A 15,639-nucleotide genomic window follows, 5' to 3' on the forward strand; every position below is an offset into this window, starting at 1 on the left:
ATTATTCAAACCTGGAATATAACATGGTCATTATTCAAACCTGGAATATAACATGGTCATTATTCATACCTGGAATGGCTCACCCCCATACCTGGAATGGCTCACCCCTCACAGTTTTGGGGGATTTCAACCTCCCTATGTCCACATTTGACTCATTTCTCTCTGCCTCCTTCTTTCCACTCCTCTCCTCTTTTGACCTCACCCTCTCACCGTCCCCCCCTACTCACAAGGCAGGCAATACGCTTGACCTCATCTTCACTAGATGCTGCTCCTCTACTAATCTCACTGCAACTCCCCTCCATGTCTCCGACCACTACTTTGTTTCCTTTTCTCTCTCGCTCTCCTCCCACACTACTCACTCTGCCCCTACACAGATGGTAATGCGCCGCCGCAACCTTCGCTCTCTCTCTCCCACTACTCTCTCCTCTTCCATCCTATCATCTCTTCCCTCTGCTCAATCCTTCTCCCTCCAATCTCCTGATTCTGCCTCCTCAACCCTCCTCTCCTCCCTTTCTGCATCCTTTGACTCTCTGTGTCCCCTATCCTCCCGGCCGGCTCGGTCCTCCCCTCCAGCTCCGTGGCTTGATGACTCACTGCGAGCTCACAGAACAGAGCTCCGGGCAGCGGAGCGGAAATGGAAGAAAACTAAACTCCCTGCCGACCTGGCATCTTTTCACTCCCTCCTCTCTACATTTTCTTCATCTGTTTCTGCTGCTAAGGCCACCTTCTACCACTCTAAATTCCAAGCATCTGCCTCTAACCCTAGGAAGCTCTTTGCCACATTTTCCTCCCTCCTGAATCCCCCCCCCTCCTCTCTCTCTGTGGATGACTTCGTCAACCACTTTGAAAAGAAGGTTGACGACATCCGATCCTCGTTTGTTAAGTCTAATGACACTGCTGGTCCTGCTCACACTGCCCTACCCTATGCTTTGACTTCTTTCTCCCCTCTCTCTCCAGATAAAATCCTGCGACTTGTGACTGCAGGCCGCCCAACAACCTGCCCGCTTGACCCCATCCCCTCCTCCCTTCTCCAGACCATCTCCGGTGACCTTCTCCCCTACCTCACCTCGCTGATCAACTCATCCTTGACCGCTGGCCATGTCCCTTCCGTCTTCAAGAGAGCGAGAGTTGCTCCCCTTCTCAAAAAACCAACACTCGACCCCACTGATGTCAACAACTACAGACCAGTATCCCTTCTTTCTTTTCTTTCCAAAACTATTGAGCGTGCCGTCTTTAGCCAACTCTCTTGCTATCTCTCTCAGAATGACCTTCTTGATCCAAACCAATCAGGTTTCAGGACTGGTCATTCAACTGAGACTGCTCTTCTCTGTGTCACGGAGACTCTCCGCACTGCTAAAGCTAACTCTCTCTCCTCTGCTCTTGTCCTTCTAGACCTGTCTGCTGCCTTTGATACTGTGAACCATCAGATCCTCCTCTCCACCCTCTCCGAGCTGGGCATCTCCGGCGCGGCTCACTCCTGGATTGCGTCCTACCTGACCGGTCGCTCCTACCAAGTGGCGTGGCGAGAAGCTGTCTCCGCACCACGTGCTCTCACCACTGGTGTCCCCCAAGGCTCAGTTCTAGGCCCTCTCCTTTTCTCCCTATACACCAAGTCACTTGGCTCTGTCATATCCTCACATGGTCTCTCCTATCATTGCTACGCTGACGATACACAACTAATCTTCTCCTTTCCCCCTTCTGATAACCAGGTGGCGAATCGCATCTCTGCATGTCTGGCAGACATATCAGTATGGATGACGGATCACCACCTCAAGCTGAACCCTGGCAAGACGGAGCTGCTCTTCCTCCCGGGGAAGGACTGCCCGTTCCATGATCTCGCCATCACGGTTGACAACTCCGCTGTGTCCTCCTCCCAGAGTGCGAAGAGCCTAGGCGTGACCCTGGACAACACCCTGTCGTTCTCCGCCAACATCAAGGCGGTGACCCGCTCCTGCAGGTTCATGCTCTACAACATTCGGAGAGTACGACCCTGCCTTACACAGGAAGCGGCACAGGTCCTAATCCAGGCACTTGTCATCTCCCGTCTGGACTACTGCAACTCGCTGTTGGCTGGCCTCCCTGCCTGTGCCATTAAACCCCTACAACTCATCCAGAATGCCGCAGCCCGTCTGGTGTTCAACCTTCCCAAGTTCTCTCACGTCACCCCCCTCCTCCGCACACTCCACTGGCTTCCAGTTGAAGCTCGCATCCGCTACAAGACCATGGTGCTTGCCTATGGAGCAGTGAGGGGAACGGCACCTCTGTACCTTCAGGCTCTGATCAGTCCCTACACCCAAACGAGGGCATTGCGCTCATCCACCTCTGGCCTGCTGGCTCCCCTTCCTCTGCGGAAGCATAGTTCCCGCTCAGCCCAGTCAAAACTGTTCGCTGCTCTGGCACCCCAATGGTGGAACAAGCTCCCTCACGACGCCAGGACAGCGGAGTCACTCACCACCTGGAATATAACATGGTCATTATTCAAACCTGGAATATAACATGGTCATTATTCAAACCTGGAATATAACATGGTCATTATTCAAACCTGGAATATAACATGGTCATTATTCAAACCTGGAATATAACATGGTCATTATTCAAACCTGGAATATAACATGGTCATTATTCATACCTGGAATATAACATGGTCATTATTCCTACCTGGAATATAACATGGTCATTATTCAAACCTGGAATATAACATGGTCATTATTCAAACCTGGAATATAACATGGTCATTATTCAAACCTGGAATATAACATGGTCATTATTCATACCTGGAATATAACATGGTCATTATTCATACCTGGAATATAACATGGTCATTATTCAAACCTGGAATATAACATGGTCATTATTCAAACCTGGAATATAACATGGTCATTATTCATACCTGGAATATAACATGGTCATTATTCAAACCTGTAATATAACATGGTCATTATTCAAACCTGGAATATAACATGGTCATTATTCAAACCTGGAATATAACATGGTCATTATTCAAACCTGGAATATAACATGGTCATTATTCATACCTGGAATATAACATGGTCATTATTCCTACCTGGAATATAACATGGTCATTATTCAAACCTGGAATATAACATGGTCATTATTCAAACCTGGAATATAACATGGTCATTATTCAAACCTGGAATATAACATGGTCATTATTCATACCTGGAATATAACATGGTCATTATTCATACCTGGAATATAACATGGTCATTATTCAAACCTGGAATATAACATGGTCATTATTCAAACCTGGAATATAACATGGTCATTATTCATACCTGGAATATAACATGGTCATTATTCAAACCTGGAATATAACATGGTCATTATTCAAACCTGTAATATAACATGGTCATTATTCAAACCTGGAATATAACATGGTCATTATTCATACCTGGAATATAACATGGTCATTATTCAAACCTGGAATATAACATGGTCATTATTCAAACCTGGAATATAACATGGTCATTATTCATACCTGGAATATAACATGGTCATTATTCAAACCTGTAATATAACATGGTCATTATTCAAACCTGGAATATAACATGGTCATTATTCAAACCTGGAATATAACATGGTCATTATTCAAACCTGGAATATGACATGGTCATTATTCATACCTGGAATATAACATGGTCATTATTCATACCTGGAATATAACATGGTCATTATTCAAACCTGTAATATAACATGGTCATTATTCAAACCTGGAATATAACATGGTCATTATTCATACCTGGAATATAACATGGTCATTATTCAAACCTGGAATATAACATGGTCATTATTCAAACCTGGAATACAATATACACAGAGTGTACAAAACATTAGGAACACCTTCCTAATATTGAGTTACACCCCCTTTTGCCCTCAGAACAGCCTTAATTCATCAGGGCATAGACTCGTTCCACAGGGATGCTGGACCATGTTAACTCCTATGTTTCCCACAGCTGTGTAAAGTTGTCTGGATGTCCTTTAGGTGGTGGACCATTCTTGATACACACGGGAAACTGTTGAGCGTGAAAAACCCAGCAGCGTTGTAGTTCTTGACTCAAACCGGTGCGCCTGGCACCTACTACCATACCCCGTTCAAAGGCACTTAAATGTTTTGTCTTGCCCATTCACCCTCTGAATGGCACACATACACAATCCATGTCTCAATTGTCTCAAGGCTTAAAACCCTCATTTAACCTGTCTCCTCCCCTTCATCTACATCAGGGTTCGTCAACTAGGTTTGGCCTTTCTGAACTAATAGTCGGCAGGCCAGAACAATATTAGCACAATTAATTGACCTACACTACAAATTGAACAACATTTTAACACATCTGATTAGTACATAATACATTCAGTGACAATAACGTAATAATTTCGATCTAATTACGCTCATAAAATCACCAATGTCTATTCAATTATTATTTTAGTCTATTTCTCTGTGTGTTGATTGGTGGGGAAAACAGATCTACTGCAGGCTACACTACTTTGTTTAATGTCAACATTCTTTCAGAACAATTAACTTGATTGCAAGAAAAATGTTGCTCTCAAAAAGTATCAAAAGAAAGGTGGATAATGAAAATGGAAGTTTCAGGGAAGAATGGACAGTATGCGTTCATCTCACCATCTTTTCCCAAAGCCAAGCCAGTCTGTCTTATTTGCAATGAAAATGTCGCTGTTTGCAAATAATTCAATCTCAGACGTCATTGTGAATCTAAGCATGGAACTTTCAAAGTGTTCTTCCCTCCCCAGACAAAGGCCCAACGCAGAAACAATGAAGCGTTCACTGCAAGCTACACACACTGTTTTTCTGTCACTTAAAAGGGTTAAATCTGCAGTTACAAGGAAGAGGGGAAACAGTGGTGGAACAACATGAGGCCTTTACTAGGAAGAGGGAAACAGTGGTGGAACAACATGAGGCCTTTACTTGGAAGAGGGAAACAGTGGTGGAACAACATGAGGCCTTTACTTGGAAGAGGGAAACAGTGGTGGAACAACATGAGGCCTTTACTAGGAAGAGGGAAACAGTGGTGGAACAACATGAGGCCTTTACTAGGAAGAGGGAAACAGTGGTGGAACAACATGAGGCCTTTACTTGGAAGAGGGAAACAGTGGTGGAACAACATGAGGCCTTTACTAGGAAGAGGGAAACAGTGGTGGAACAACATGAGGCCTTTACTAGGAAGAGGGAAACAGTGGTGGAACAACATGAGGCCTTTACTAGGAAGAGGGAAACAGTGGTGGAACAACATGAGGCCTTTACTAGGAAGAGGGAAACAGTCGTGGAACAACATGAGGCCTTTACTAGGAAGAGGGAAACAGTGGTGGACATGGTGGAACAACATGAGGCCTTTACTAGGAAGAGGGAAACAGTGGTGGAACAACATGAGGCCTTTACTAGGAAGAGGGAAACAGTGGTGGAACAACATGAGGCCTTTACTAGGAAGAGGGAAACAGTGGTGGAACAACATGAGGCCTTTACTAGGAAGAGGGAAACAGTGGTGGAACAACATGAGGCCTTTACTAGGAAGAGGGGAAACAGTGGTGGAACAACATGAGGCCTTTACTAGGAAGAGGGAAACAGTGGTGGAACAACATGAGGCCTTTACTAGGAAGAGGGAAACAGTGGTGGAACAACATGAGGCCTTTACTAGGAAGAGGGAAACAGTGGTGGAACAACATGAGGCCTTTACTAGGAAGAGGGAAACAGTCGTGGAACAACATGAGGCCTTTACTAGGAAGAGGGAAACAGTGGTGGACATGGTGGAACAACATGAGGCCTTTACTAGGAAGAGGGAAACAGTGGTGGAACAACATGAGGCCTTTACTAGGAAGAGGGTAAACAGTGGTGGAACAACATGAGGCCTTTACTAGGAAGAGGGAAACAGTGGTGGAACAACATGAGGCCTTTACTAGGAAGAGGGAAACAGTGGTGGAACAACATGAGGCCTTTACTAGGAAGAGGGAAACAGTGGTGGAACAACATGAGGCCTTTACTAGGAAGAGGGAAACAGTGGTGGACATGGTGGAACAACATGAGGCCTTTACTAGGAAGCTTGAGTTGTTCGATCTGGACTTGTCATCTGGAAGGCTTCTGCACTTCAGCACACTGAAGAAACGACAGGCAGAGGGACCAGGCTGCAGCATTATCACAGAGGACAGGCAGAGGGACCAGGCCGCAGCATTATCACAGAGGACAGGCAGAGGGACCAGGCCGCAGCATTATCACAGAGGACAGGCAGAGGGACCAGGCCGCAGCATTATCACAGAGGACAGGCAGAGGGACCAGGCCGCGGCATTATCACAGAGGACAGGCAGAGGGACCAGGCCGCAGCATTATCACAGAGGACAGGCAGAGGGACCAGGCCGCAGCATTATCACAGAGGACAGGCAGAGGGACCAGGCCGCAGCATTATCACAGAGGACAGGCAGAGGGACCAGGCCGCAGCATTATCACAGAGGACAGGCAGAGGGACCAGGCCGCAGCATTATCACAGAGGACAGGCAGAGGGACCAGGCCGCAGCATTATCACAGAGGACAGGCAGAGGGACCAGGCCGCGGCATTATCACAGAGGACAGGCAGAGGGACCAGGCCGCGGCATTATCACAGAGGACAGGCAGAGGGACCAGGCCGCAGCATTATCACAGAGGACAGGCAGAGGGACCAGGCCGCAGCATTATCACAGAGGACAGGCAGAGGGACCAGGCCGCAGCATTGTCACAGAGGTGATGGAAGATTTCATCAAGCAACTAAGGGACAACTTCTCCACCAGATTTCAAGACTACAGCATGCCCAAGGATATCATTGTGTTTGTACGTGATCCTCTCACAGTCCACCAGGTGGAGAATTCTCCTCCCTTGCTAAGAAAATGATACCCTCGCTGGGTGAGGCTGCAATACAAACTGAGCTGATTGAATTCGAGCCAAATCAGGGATGCGCTCAGGAGTGCCGAGTCCTTGTGTGCGTTTTTGGGTGGCATACTCTGAGGAATACAGCCAATAAAGAAACTTCATTTTATGTGCTAACAATGTTTGGATCGACTTACACCTGCGAGTCCTCCTTTTCCTCTATGAACGCAATATAAACTCACGAGAGGAACCGGCTTTCACATAAGTCAATCGAGGACTGCCTGCATATCCATCTCACCCGACATCCACAAGATCGTGTCCGAGGGGAAATGCAACTTTTCCCATTGTGTAAGTAACTTAGTGGCCTATATGACTGTATTTAGTAAATACTAACATTATTGTGAGTGCTTATCCAGGGATATTTAGGTCTCAAGCGGACAGTATTTTCTGTTTGTTTTGTCGTTACAGGAGCAGGCAATCCTGAGACTCCTTTTTTTTCTTTAAATGATTGTTTGATGCAGGAGGCTACATTTAAATGATTGTTTTACAGTGGGGAAAAAAGTATTTAGTCAGCCACCAATTGTGCAAGTTCTCCCACTTAAAAAGATGAGAGAGGCCTGTAATTTTCATCATAGGTACACGTCAACTATGACAGACAAAATGAGAGAAAAAAAATCCAGAAAATCACATTGTAGGATTTTTAATGAATTTATTTGCAAATTATGGTGGAAAATAAGTATTTGGTCAATAACAAAAGTTTCTCAATACTTTGTTATATACCCTTTGTTGGCAATGACACAGGTCAAACGTTTTCTGTAAGTCTTCACAAGGTTTTCACACACTGTTGCTGGTATTTTGGCCCATTCCTCCATGCAGATCTCCTCTAGAGCAGTGATGTTTTGGGGCTGTCGCTGGGCAACACGGACTTTCAACTCCCTCCAAAGATTTTCTATGGAGTTGAGATCTGGAGACTGGCTAGGCCACTCCAGGACCTTGAAATGCTTCTTACGAAGCCACTCCTTCGTTGCCCGGGCGGTGTGTTTGGGATCATTGTCATGCTGAAAGACCCAGCCACGTTTCATCTTCAATGCCCTTGCTGATGGAAGAAGGTTTTACATTTACATTTTAGTCATTTAGCAGACGCTCTTATCCAGAGCGACTTACAGTTAGTGAGTGCATACATTTTTATTTATTTTAATTTTTTATACTGGACTCGAACCCACAACCCTGCCGTTGGAAATACCATGCTCTACCAACTGAGCTACATCCCTGCCGGCCATTCCCTCCCCTACCCTGGACGACGCTGGGCCAATTGTGCGCCGCCCCATGGGTCTCCCGGTCGCGGCCGGCTACGACAGAGCCTGGATACGAACCAGGATCTCTAGTGGCACAGCTAGCACTGCGATGCATTGCCTTAGACCACTGCGCCACTCGGGAGTTTTCACTCAAAATCTCACGATACATGGCCCCATTCATTCTTTCCTTTACACGGATCAGTCGTCCTGGTCCCTTTGCAGAAAAACAGCCCCAAAGCATGATGTTTCCACCCCCATGCTTCACAGTAGGTATGGTGTTCTTTGGATGCAACTCAGCATTCTTTGTCCTCCAAACACGACGAGTTGAGTTTTTACCAAAAAGTTCTATTTTGGTTTCATCTGACCATATGACATTCTCCCAATCCTCTTCTGGATCATCCAAATGCACTCTAGCAAACTTCAGACGGGCCTGGACATGTACTGGCTTAAGCAGGGGGACACGTCTGGCACTGCAGGATTTGAGTCCTTGGCGGCGTAGTGTGTTACTGATGGTAGGCTTTGTTACTTTGGTCCCAGCTCTCTGCAGGTCATTCACTAGGTCCCCCCGTGTGGTTCTGGGATTTTTGCTCACCGTTCTTGTGATCATTTTGACCCCACAGGGTGAGATCTTGCGTGGAGCCCCAGATCGAGGGAGATTATCAGTGGTCTTGTATGTCTTCCATTTCCTAATAATTGCTCCCACAGTTGATTTCTTCAAACCAAGCTGCTTACCTATTGCAGATTCAGTCTTCCCAGCCTGGTGCAGGTCTACAATTTTGTTTCTGGTGTCCTTTGACAGCTCTTTGGTCTTGGCCATAGTGGAGTTTGGAGTGTGACATTTTGAGGTTGTGGACAGGTGTCTTTTATACTGATAACAAGTTCAAACAGGTGCCATTAATACAGGTAACGAGTGGAGGACAGAGGAGCCTCTTAAAGAAGAAGTTACAGGTCTGTGAGAGCCAGAAATCTTGCTTGTTTGTAGGTGACCAAATACTTATTTTCCACCATAATTTCATAAATAAATTCATTAAAAATCCTACAATGTGATTTTCTGGATTTCTTTTTCTCAATTTGTCTGTCATAGTTGAAGTGTACCTATGATGAAAATTACAGGCCTCTCTCATCTTTTTAAGTGGGAGAACTTGCACAATTGGTGGCTGACTAAATACTTTTTTTCCCCCACTGTATGTAGGAGGCTACATTTAAATGATTGTTTTATGCAGGAGGCTACATTTTTGGCCAGTTGCAATTGTAAGTAGGCCTAATAAAAAAAAAATCCCACTTCTATTATAAAATATGCTGTTAAGCCTCATAGCCTACCTCAGCCAGTTAAGTTATGTAATATAGGCCTAGGCTCTGAAGAATTAGACTCCAATTAAGCCCTCTTGTTGTTTGTACAGTTACATTAAAATGAAGATTATTGTTTATGCAGGGATTGTTTATGCCCGGGATTAACTACTCCATGGACGAGCAGTCTCGCTTTGATTTCGGTGTGGGCTACAAGATGTGCACCGCTGTAAGTCCACTCCACCAGCTAGCTTGACCACTGAGATCTGAGAATTAACAATTGTGACCGTTGGTGACAGAAAAGCTTAGCATTGTGTGTCCCAAATGGCACCCCTATTCCATATATGGCGCACTCCTTTTTACCAGGGCCCGTCAGGGCTCATCACTATGAACAGACCGGAGCCGAGGAGTGAGGTTGTGTTTTCTCTAGCAGGAGGTAAGCTTGGCTTCTTATATGGTGTTGAGCAACACCTCCTTTGGCCGCCATTCCTTCCAGTTCTCTGCTGCCAATGACTGGAACGAATTGCAAAAATCTCTGAAGCTGGAGACTCTTATCTCCCTCACTAACTTTAAGCATCAGTTGTCAGAGCAGCTTACCGATCACTGCACCTGTACACAGCCCATCTGAAATTAGCCCACCCAACTACCTCATCCCTATATTGTTATTTATTTTGCTCTTTTGCACCCCAGTATCTCTATTTGCACATCATCTCTTGCACATCTAGCATTCCAGTGTTAATACTATTGTAATTATTTTGCACTATAGCCTATTTATTGCCTTACCTCCATAACTTGCTACATTTGCACACACTGTATATATATTTTCTGTTGTATTTTTGACTTTATGTTTTTTACCCCATATGTAACTCTGTGTTGTTTTTATCGCACTGCTTTGCTTTATCTTGGCCAGGTCGCAGTTGTAAATGAGAACTTGTTCTCAACTGGCTTACCTGGTTAAATAAAGGTGAAATAAAAAAAATAAAAAATAAAAAAAGCTTAAACCATGTATTTAGATTGTAGGTAGGTATTGTAGTTAGGTATTGTAGGTAGTTTATTTAGGTAGTTATTGTAGGTAAGTATTGTAGGTAAGTATTGTATTCGGCGGACCCCGGTGAAGCACGAGGCTAGCTAACCCACTACCTGGACCAATAAAGCTAGCTAGCTAGCGGGTAGCTACTGGTAACTTTTAGCAACTGTGGATAGTTGTTTCCAATGTTATTTCACGCTTAAGAGTACCTGTAAATAAGCCAGCTAGCTACCTACCATTCAGCTGTTTTTCTAACCTCATTATCTGAAGCATTAACGTTAGGTAGTAATAGCTACTGTACTTAATTACAGCTACTGATTGCAGAAGACCAATGTCTTCTTGTCTGCCACCCAGACAGCTGGCGTCGGGTAAGTTTGGCTTTATACATAGCTTGGGCTTTGTCGAGTAAGGCTTAAACTATGTATTTAGATTGTAGTTAGGTATTGTAGGTAGGCATCGTGGGTTGTTGTGGGTAGTTATTGTATGTAATTATTGTAGGTTAATATTGTATTCGGCGGTGCCGGGTGTAGCACGAAGCTAGCTAGCTAGCTAACTCACCTCCTGGACTAGCTGGCGAGTAGCTATTAGCAACGGTAGCAACTAAATACAATATCCTTTTAGCCAGCTACATTCGTTCGCAGCGACGCCGTTTTTCAAACAAAGTCATCACCGCAGCCATTGCTAGCTAGCCAACGCTACCAGCTAGCAGTACTATAGCAACTAAATACAATATAATTTTAGCCAGCTACATTCGTTCGCAGCGACGCCGTTTTTCAAACAAAGTCAACACAGCAGCCATTGCTAGCTAGCCAACACTACCAGCTAGCTGTACTGTAGCAGCTAAATACAATATATTTGTGCTAGCTAGCCAACGTTTAATTATTGCTGCGTTATGAAAGGAACTAGACACGGACACGAATTATCTGTTTAGTGTGTTAACACACTATTGGTAGTTTGTTGTAACCAAGTATTGGTGCTAAACTGTGTGTTATTGGATGCTAGCATGCTAGTTAGCTATGGCGTCATAGTTAGCTAGCTGAATAAAGTAAGTTGAGTCTATTCCTTGAAACATTGAACCACTGTAGTTTACAACAATTCTAATTTCTAAAGTGGAAGTTGGGAGAGTTTTATTCGGGTGGTTCAGTGAAACAATTATAGTTTCTGAGGTGGAAGTTGGGAGAGTTATATTTGGGAGTTTTGGTGAGGGAGGCCCTGTTCTCTCTTTTCCCAGATGTTTAGTTAATTTCATTCCGATCTCCTCTGCATTATTGTAGCCATCTGCTACAGCCTGTCAACTATGCCTCTGCCTATCCCTGTTCTCTCCTCTCTGCACAGGCTACACAAACGCCTCACACCGCGTGGCTGCTGCCTCTCTAACCTGGTGGTCCCTGCACGCACCACACACCTGGAGTTCCAGGTCTCAGGCAGCCTCTGGAACTGCCGTTCTGCTGCCAACAAGGCTGACTTCATCCCAGCCTATGCTACCCTCCAGTCCCTCGACTTCCTGGCGCTGACGGAAACATGGATTACCACTGAAAAAACTGCTACTCCTTCTGCTCTCTCCTCGTCTGACCATGTGTTCTCGCATACCCCGAGAGCATATGGTCAGAGGGGTGGTGGCACAGGTATCCTCATCTCTCCCAAGTGGACATTCTCAATTTTTCCCCTAATCCATCTGTCTATCTCCTCATTTGAATTCCATGCTGTCACAGTCACTAGCCCATTTAAGCTTAATATCCTTGTCATCTATCGCCCTCCAGGTTCCCTTGGAGAGTTCATCAATGAGCTTGACGCCTTAGTAAGTTCCTTTCCTGAGGATGGCTCACCCCTCACAGTTTTGGGGGATTTCAACCTCCCTACGTCTACATTTGACTCATTTCTCTCTGCCTCCTTCTTTCCACTCCTCTCCTCTTTTGACCTCACCCTCTCACCGTCCCCCCCTACTCACAAGGCAGGCAATACGCTTGACCTCATCTTTACTAGATGCTGCTCTTCTACTAATCTCACTGCAACTCCCCTCCATGTCTCCGACCACTACTTTGTATCCTTTTCTCTCTCGCTCTCCTCCTACACTACTCACTCTGCCCCTACACAGATGGTAATGCGCCGCCGCAACCTTCGCTCTCTCTCTCCCACTACTCTCTCCTCTTCCATCCTATCATCTCTTCCCTCTGCTCAATCCTTCTCCCTCCAATCTCCTGATTCTGCCTCCTCAACCCTCCTCTCCTCCCTTTCTGCATCCTTTGACTCTCTGTGTCCCCTATCCTCCCGACCGGCTCAGCCCTCCCCTCCAGCTCCGTGGCTTGATGACTCATTGCGAGCTCACAGAACAGAGCTCCGGGCAGCTGAGCGGAAATGGAAGAAAACTAGACTCCCTGCAGACCTGGCATCTTTTCACTCCCTCCTCTCTACATTTTCTTCATCTGTTTCTGCTGCTAAGGCCACTTTCTACCACTCTAAATTCCAAGCATCTGCCTCTAACCCTAGGAAGCTCTTTGCCACATTCTCCTCCCTGCTGAATCCCCCCCCCCCCCCCCCCCCCCCTCCTCCCTCTCTGTGGATGACTTCGTCAACCACTTTGAAAAGAAGGTTGACGACATCCGATCCTTGTTTGTTAAGTCTAATGACACTGCTGGTCCTGCTCACACTGCCCTACCCTATGCTTTGACTTCTTTCTCCCCTCTCTCTCCAGATAAAATCTTGCGACTTGTGACTGCAGGCCGCCCAACAACCTGCCCGCTTGACCCCATCCCCTCCTCTCTTCTCCAGACCATCTCCGGTGACCTTCTCCCCTACCTCACCTCGCTGATCAACTCATCCTTGACCGCTGGCTATGTCCCTTCCGTCTTCAAGAGAGCGAGAGTTGCACCCCTTCTCAAAAAACCAACACTCGATCCCTCTGATGTCAACAACTACAGACCAGTATCCCTTCTTTCTTTTCTTTCCAAAACTATTGAGCGTGCCGTCTTTAGCCAACTCTCATGCTATCTCTCTCAGAATGACCTTCTTGATCCTAACCAGTCAGGTTTCAGGACTGGTCATTCAACTGAGACTGCTCTTCTCTGTGTCACGGAGGCTCTACGCACTGCTAAAGCTAACTCTCTCTCCTCTGCTCTTGTCCTTCTAGACCTGTCTGCTGCCTTTGATACAGTGAACCATCAGATCCTCCTCTCCACCCTCTCCGAGCTGGGCATCTCCGGCGCGGCTCACTCTTGGATTGCGTCCTACCTGACCGGTCGCTCCTACCAAGTGGGGTGGCGAGAAGCTGTCTCCGCACCACGTGCTCTCACCACTGGTGTCCCCCAGGGCTCAGTTCTAGGCCCTCTCCTATTCTCGCTATACACCAAGTCACTTGGCTCTGTCATATTCTCACATGGCCTCTCCTATCATTGCTACGCTGACGATACACAACTAATCTTCTCCTTTCCCCCTTCTGATAACCAGGTGGCGAATCGCATCTCTGCATGTCTGGCAGACATATCAGTATGGATGACGGATCACCACCTCAAGCTGAACCTTGGCAAGACGGAGCTGCTCTTCCTCCCGGGGAAGGACTGCCCGTTCCATGATCTCGCCATCATGGTTGACAACTCCGTTGTGTCCTCCTCCCAGAGTGCGAAGAGCCTAGGCGTGACCCTGGACAATACCCTGTCGTTCTCCGCTAACATCAAGGCGGTGACCCGATCCTGCAGGTTCATGCTCTACAACATTCGGAGAGTACGACCCTGCCTTACACAGGAAGCGGCACAGGTCCTAATCCAGGCACTTGTCATCTCCCGTCTGGATTACTGCAACTCGCTGTTGGCTGGGCTCCCTGCCTGTGCCATTAAACCCCTACAACTCATCCAGAATGCCGCAGCCCGTCTGGTGTTCAACCTTCCCAAGTTCTCTCACGTCACCCCGCTCCTCCGCACACTCCACTGGCTTCCAGTTGAAGCTCGCATCTGTTACAAGACCATGGTGCTTGCCTATGGAGCTGTGAGGGGAACGGCACCTCCGTACCTTCAGGCTCTGATCAGTCCCTACACCCAAACGAGGGCATTGCGTTCATCCACCTCTGGCCTGCTGGCTCCCCTTCCTCTGCGGAAGCATAGTTCCCGCTCAGCCCAGTCAAAACTGTTCGCTGCTCTGGCACCCCAATGGTGGAACAAGCTCCCTCACGACGCCAGGACAGCGGAGTCACTCACCACCTTCCGGAGACATTTGAAACCCCACCTCTTTAAGGAATACCTGGGATAGGATAAAGTAATCCTTCTACCCCCCCCCCCCCCCCCCCCTCTTAAAAATAAAAAAATAAAAAAATTGTAAAGTGGTTATCCCACTGGTTATAGGGTGAATGCACCAATTTGTAAGTCGCTCTGGATAAGAGCGTCTGCTAAATGACGTAAATGTAAATGTAAATGTTTAAATGAATTACTCAACTGGTGTAGTTTATCTCCATCTGTTGGCAACACTTGCATAACAAGTTACCGGAGCGCCAAGTCTAGGTCCAAAAGGCTTCTCAACAGCTTCTACCCCCAAGCCATAAGACTCCTGAACAGCTAATCATGGCTACCCGGACTATTTGCATTGCCCCCCCCACCCTACCCCACCCCACCCCACGCTGCTGCTACTCTGTTTATTATCTATGCATAGTCACTTTAACTCTACCCACATGTACATATTACCTCAATTACCTCGACTAACCGGTGCCCCCGCACATTGACTCTGTACCGGTACCCCTAGTATATACCCTCACTACTGTTATTTTATTTTACTGCTGCTCTTTAATTATTTGTTATTTTTATTATTTACTTATCTATTTTTTACTTAACACTTGTTTTTCTTAAAACTGCATTGTTGGTTAAGGGCTTGTAAGTAAGCATTTCACTGTAAGGTCTACACACCTGTTGTACTCGGCGCATGTGACAAATAAAATACAGGCCTCCTGTAGCTCAGTTGGTAGAGCATGGCGCTTGCAACGCCAGGATTGTGGGTTCGTTTCCCACGGGGGGGGGGGGGGGGGGGGGGGGGGCAGTATGATAATGTATGCACTCACTAACTGTAAGTCGCTCTGGATAAGAGCGTCTGCTAAATGACTAAAATGTAAATGTAATTCGATTTTGAAGTGAGCTATATTTTCCGCACCAGGCGCTGTTCACCTCCTATTGATTGGGCTGCAGGTT

At 46.5% G+C, this 15,639-nt stretch overlaps 1 protein-coding gene across 1 annotated transcript in view; it reads right to left on the reverse strand.

Annotated features, from left to right (window-relative positions):
• Nucleotides 1-15,639, reverse strand: part of LOC311099104 (charged multivesicular body protein 5-like) — a gene marked incomplete at its 3' end in the record, with an annotated part of 44,865 nt that overhangs the window by 15,515 nt on the left and 13,711 nt on the right. The gene's annotated exons all lie outside the window — the stretch shown is intronic.

The sequence above is a fragment of the Coregonus lavaretus genome (genome assembly GCF_964263955.1).
Source record: "Coregonus lavaretus genome assembly, chromosome: 23".
Classification (NCBI taxonomy): domain Eukaryota; kingdom Metazoa; phylum Chordata; class Actinopteri; order Salmoniformes; family Salmonidae; genus Coregonus; species Coregonus lavaretus.